This window comes from Sinocyclocheilus anshuiensis, unplaced genomic scaffold, assembly GCF_001515605.1.
Source record: "Sinocyclocheilus anshuiensis isolate Anshui unplaced genomic scaffold, SAMN03320099.WGS_v1.1 scaffold9092, whole genome shotgun sequence".
Taxonomy (NCBI): Eukaryota; Metazoa; Chordata; class Actinopteri; order Cypriniformes; family Cyprinidae; genus Sinocyclocheilus; species Sinocyclocheilus anshuiensis.
In genome coordinates, this window is record NW_015549383.1 from 48,192 (window position 1) to 54,245 (window position 6,054).

Below are 6,054 nucleotides of genomic sequence, written 5' to 3' on the forward strand. Positions count from 1 at the left end.
AAAACATTCTGTATTTTCCTAAGCAAGCAAATTATGGTGAAGGGATCACTCAGTTCCTCGGCCCACTGGGTGAAATTTTCTTTAACACAGCTTGACAGCTCATTAAGATAAAGCTTATTATATTTTTGTCTGTATGGACATGACCATTTTTCCTGACTACTTCAGCTTTCCATTGCTAATAAAACAAATTGCTTTTGATTTCAGCTTGGGTCAAATAATTTGAAGAATGTCTCAATCTTGACATGAATGGTAGTGGAAGTTCAATGCAAGAATATCGGCTGATTTTGGCATTCTCAAAGAACTACCTTGCTGAAAAAGCTTGCTTAAACCAGCCTAAACTGGTTTGCTTGTCTTCCAGGTTGGTCAAACTGGCTGCCGGCTAAAAACAGCTTGGCCAGGACCAGATTAAACCACCTTAGGTTTTTTCAATGGGATAATGAATCTATTGAAGCTCTTTATTCTCTACTGAATAAACCTGCTTTAACTTCCCTAAGATGGTTTAAGTTGGTCTTAGCTGGTTTAGGCTTGTCACCCAGTCTGGTCAACCTGTTCTTCAGCAAGTCTACCAGCCTGACCAGCTAAAAAGTGCCCCAAACTCTTTAAAACTAGTCAACAGACCAGGCTGGAAGATCAGCAAACCAGATTCGGCTGGTTTAAGATGGCTTGTGTAAAGAAATGGTTTAACTTGTCAGGCCAGGAGACCTGTTGTTGGTCCAGCTAAAAACAGCCTAGCCAGGCTGGGGATCAGTTTAAACCATCTAAGACCAGCAAACTAACTTTTTCACCAGACTAATAAACCCTTAATAGAAAAAAAAAAAAAACCCTCAAACTATTCTGAGCTTAAGTAGATGTCCCAGCCTAACCAGTTGAAGAGAGCCTAAAACCCCTTTAAAACCAGTCTCCAGGCCAGTCTGACCAGGCTGCGAGACTAGCAGACCGGTTTAGGCTGGTTTAAGATGATTTTTGGCGGGTTTTAGAGGAGTTTCAGGCATTTTTCAGCTGGTCAGGCCTGAAGACCAGCTGCCCATTCAGATAAAAATAGCTCAGCCAGACTGGGAGTCCACCTTAAAGGGGTCATATGATGCAATTTCAATTTTTCCTTTCTCTTTGAAGCGTTACAAGCTCTTGGTGCATAAAGAAGATCTGTAAAGTTGCAAACACTAGTCTCAAATCCAAATGCAACGCGTAAAAAGACAGTATAAGTCATTATAATCTGTAATTAAGTCCCCACTGGATGCAACAAATGGCTCATTCATAATGGGTTTTAATGTTTTTGTCTCTTCGCTCCGGACGGACGGCATCACAGTATGGTAAGGGGCGTAACATTTCTGTCACACGCTTGAGGTATTCGGCCAATCACAACGCACTGGATAGCTGGCCAATCAGAGCACACCTCGCTTTTCAGACCGATGAGCGTTGTAAAAATCGACGCGTTTCAGAAAGGCGGGGCATAGAGGAGAAACAATAATGTACAGTATGTGGAAAATAATGTGTTTTTTTTACCTTAAACCGCATAAACACATTTCATTACACCAAATACACAAAATAATGTTCTTTTTAGCAACATAATATGACCCTTTAAACCAGTTCAGACTAACAAACCAAGGGGGTGTTTACACAACAGCTTTCAACTAAAAAACTGAAAACATTTTATGAGTTTTGGCTGTTCATTTACACGACAACAGTGTTTTGTTGGCCTGAAGAGGAAAACTATTGAAAACGTGTTTCAAAGTTCAAGTTACCTTTATCGTCTTCATGTAAACTACAAAAATTACAAAGTGACATCGCCATCTACTGGCCTGGCATGCTTATAGCATTTTTTTTGTCGTTTTCGTTGATCAGCGTGAACAGGGATCGTCTGTATGTTAAACTTCTCCGTTTTTTGTACATTGTTGTCATATAAACGTCCCCCAGTTTTTTTCAGCAAGCCAATAAACCGTTCTTATTCGCAACGCCGTATAAACTCTTCCCATTCAATTTAACTAGGCAGACTCTGCTTTGTTTAACATAGTGTGAAAGGATCCGTCTCCAAACGTTGATTTGTGACACATTTGGCGTGTTCTCAAATAACCTTCACATTAAGCAGCGTCCGTCCTCATCTTAGGTCACAGGTGGCTGGGCTCCTGGGGCCCAGAACGAGTAGAGTTAATTGAACACAAGGCGCCCGTCCGCCTGCCTACGTGCTCGCCGCCTGAGTGGAACTGTGTATTTCCAGCGAGCGAGAGACAGAATAATGCCGTGCCTTGTGTGCCCCGGCGAGCTATCGCTGCTCTGCCGTTGCCATGGTGACAGTGCCCTCACTGGGTACAGCGGGCTGGAGAAGTTGCTCTGGCTCTGCGTCATATTTATTCCAGTGGATCCGTGCGCTCTCTCTCGCCTCCTCCTTTTGCTCTCCTCTACGCTCTCTCTCTCTCTCTTTCTCTCTGTCCATGCTTTTTAGGGCTAATTGACCCAGCTCCAGATCATCAATACGACGAGCTTCGACTACCACAAACAGCACAGACTCCGAAAAGGTAAAATGTGGTGAGGCAAACAATGTGGAACTTGATTAGACTCATTTGCTTTTATTGAACTCGAGCTGTTTTAGTGTAATAAACGGACTGCATTTTGTGTTGTTTTCATGCACTTAATTGGATCAAGAGTTGATTGTAGATCCTTCCTCTCTGTTTCTCGACAGCGCGACCGGGAACACCAGCGTAACTGCGAGGGAAGGTGAGTGAGTGTCAGCGCACACAGGTAAACATCTAAGCTTCCATAATGGTGGTGTCAGAGGAAAGACAGAGGAGGGATCATCTTTGTTTTCAGCAGAGCTGCGAGTCGGAGTGTGAAAGCGTGTGACTGAGGACGAAAGAGAGGGAGGGAGAGGGGGACCTGATTGTGCAGTCTGTGGTGAAGAGCATCTCCCGAGGCTCAGGGCTTCAAAGCCAATCTGTGGCTCTGAAAACAAAAAGCCATTTCCTACAGCAGCGCAAAGAAACCCTTCAGTGTGAAATTATTCTCAGTGGAGTGGCTCTCTTTGTTCTTTGCTCGCTGTGTTTTGGACCGCAGCTCCTCTCGGCTGAAGAAAGTAAATCAGATGAGTTCATTAAAGGCATTTTAGGAGTAAGTAATAGCAGGGACTCGTCTGATTTTACATCCGACTGGCGGGTCGTTCGTGCGCGCGTGGGATTGAGAGTGTTGTCTCTGTGTCATCAGCATATTGATTTTGAGTGACAGGTGACATGTATAATTACAGCAGTGCGATGAAAGCAGTGCCCTGTTCCCTAGATACGCCGGATGAGAGTCTGTGAAATCAAGAGGTTGCTGAGTGCTCTCTCACTCCCCCCTCTCTGGAGTTGTCAGGCGGCTTTGACAGGGGACGTAAAGGACCAGTGGTGTGTGAGATTCGGTAGTTAGAAGCACAGCCCACTGGAGGGAGAGGCTTTGAGAAGGGAGAGCGAGGGAGGCGTCGGATCGATCGCGGGACTGACACGGAGCGGGTGCCATGTGGACGGGGACCTCTTGTCTGTCCTTTGGGACTACGAGAAAGCCAGTGAGTCTTTAAAAAAGGGAGGGCTGAAGATGTGAATGTGCACTTAGACAAAGACGAATGCTGAGCTTTTTATACTTGCAAAGTGAATAACTTATACGGTGTATTGTTTGATGTGAGTGCTCAGCCAATTTTAGATACTGATTCCTTGAAGAAAGTAGACCCCTTAGCACACTCTAAGGAGGCTGTTTCTCCAATGTACCAGTACTCCAGGTACGTTTTGCATTTTTAATCTAAACTGTCTGTAGCCATTAACTGAACCATTTTCTTGTCTGTACAAATAAATGGCAGTTGCCACGTTTATAGAACAATGTATTTCTATGTTTTTGGACAGGTTGCATGGAAATACCATGGTATTCTTAAAAGTACTTTGATGTACCATTTAGACATCATGCTATATGAATATGGTAACAAAATCATTAAGAATCATTACTGTACTAATTGAAAAAAAGATATTACTGTGTTTCTGATCATAGTATTCTTAAAAGTACCATGTAAATGCCATGCTATATGAATATGGTAAGCATTAACAGTACCCTTATCTTGTCATTATGAATAAATCATAGTTATTATACTGACAGAAAAAGTTACATGTATAATGGGAAATGCCAAGATAACTTGATGTACCAGGTAGATAATAATGATATTATAACCATTAACGAACCATTGATTTTATTGTTGTCAGTACAAATAAATCACATTTAGTATGATTACACACACACACACTAAACCACAGTTATTGCACTTACAAAAGCCATTGCCATTGTTTTTCCATCTAATCATTGTACACTCACAGGCGCTGATATTAAAATTATAGATATTAAAAATGACAATAATATATATTTTTCAATATAATATTCCAAATAAAAATAAAAAAACTATAATCAGTCATTTTAAATTCTACAAGTGAATTTAGTCATCACAATATTATAATCTGCAGTATAAAGATTGAGATTTAATTTATTAAATGTTATTAAATAAGTGTCTTATATTAATATTTACTATACTAATATTACTTATATTTGCTGTTTGCTAATAACTTCTAGGTAAATATTTGCTATAAAAAATGTGTAGAATAATATATATTATACAAACATTAACATTTGTTAAATGATGGCAAAGGTAATTAAAGGGAAATAAGCATGTACAATTGAATATCTAATATTTATTGATACTGATAAATAAATAAAAAAGTATCTCTAATATATTTTTTGGCTAATAACTGATATGGTACCGTACCAATATATTGTGCATGTCTCCCCCACAGTACTTTTCTGTGAATGTATCAAAGAGTGAATAATGCATAGGTTACTGAAATGTACAGAACATGGAAAGAGCAGAAGGACGGCTGTATGAGGAGAAGGCAGATCAGTCATGCAGCAGATAGAGTGTGTGTGTCTCACTCTGGCAGGGGTGAGCTGTACAGCGGACCCCAGGGAGCCTCAGGAGGGCAGGCTGTACGTGTGCTTGTGTGTGTGTGTATGTGTGTGTGTTTATGCAGTGTGTCGTAGCTCCACTAGGCGGTAATGACTCCTTGCCTCTGGGCTCTGGCTGCCTCTGTTTATCTCCGTTAGCAGCACAAGGCAAAAATAGGCAATACATAGCGAGAAAATAAGAACAGCGTCACATGGCCAGTGTGCGCTAAAATGTGCCTCACAGGTCACTTTGACAATGTTGGATCTCGCTTTCCCTCCCTCCCTCTCTGATCCTCTCCTGTGTCACACACACACTCTGTCTCTCTCACTCTCATATTTTCTCCCTCCCACAAGTATTGCAATTTGCATATTAATGAACCTGGGTGCAGTGTCGAGCAGGAGTGTAATTCCTACTTCCTGTTTCTCGCTGAGCTCTTGTTTCTACATTTTGATTTTTTGTGCCCTCCTCCTGCTGACTCCCCACCCCCTTTCTGCCTGTTTCTATTTCTCAGAAGAAGCCCATGCTAACAGTGCGTGGACTGAACAACACCATTTCATTAAGAGCAGTGCCAAACATGTGAGAAGATGTCTGTTGGAGGTTGTGCTTGCCCAGGTAAGAGCTTTAATTCCCTCTCTTCTGCATGGACAGCTTCAGGCAGGAGTTGCGAAACAGCATGGGGTTTTTGGGAATGAAAGGATACTACACCTGGAAGATTTCACATCTCTTTTGCTCCATTACTGTGGGCCACTTAGGTCATATGTTTCATTGCATTCCATTTATGGCCTGTTTATTTGAACTGGCTAATTAAATAAATGAATTAAATAAATCAGCATTCCTGTAGGGTAACATTTGTTTTAGAAGTTCATTTGTGTCATTTATTTCTGCACGTAATGGCAAGCATTTGTTCGTGATCTCGAAGCAGAGACTTCCTGGACATTGCTGTGACTTGACTAGCCTCTGACTGGTGTGTATAGTTGTGTGGAGTGCGGTCCTTTTGTCAAATGACGTCAGCCATCGCTCGCATCTTAAAGTGCTTTGCAGAGAAACAAGTAAAGGCTTTTGATTGAGCAGGACACTGTGGCAGTTTAACTTCTGACGGTTATGAAAAA

General features: G+C 41.6%; 1 long non-coding RNA gene across 1 annotated transcript; it reads left to right on the forward strand.

Moving 5' to 3' along the window:
* Positions 1-2,324: 2,324 nt before the first annotated feature.
* On the forward strand, positions 2,325-5,672 carry LOC107656927 (uncharacterized). Its single transcript, XR_001630618.1, has 3 exons — positions 2,325-2,513; positions 2,678-2,712; positions 5,457-5,672. It is a non-coding gene; the product is annotated as an uncharacterized LOC107656927 (long non-coding RNA).
* The last annotated feature ends 382 nt before the right edge of the window (positions 5,673-6,054 follow it).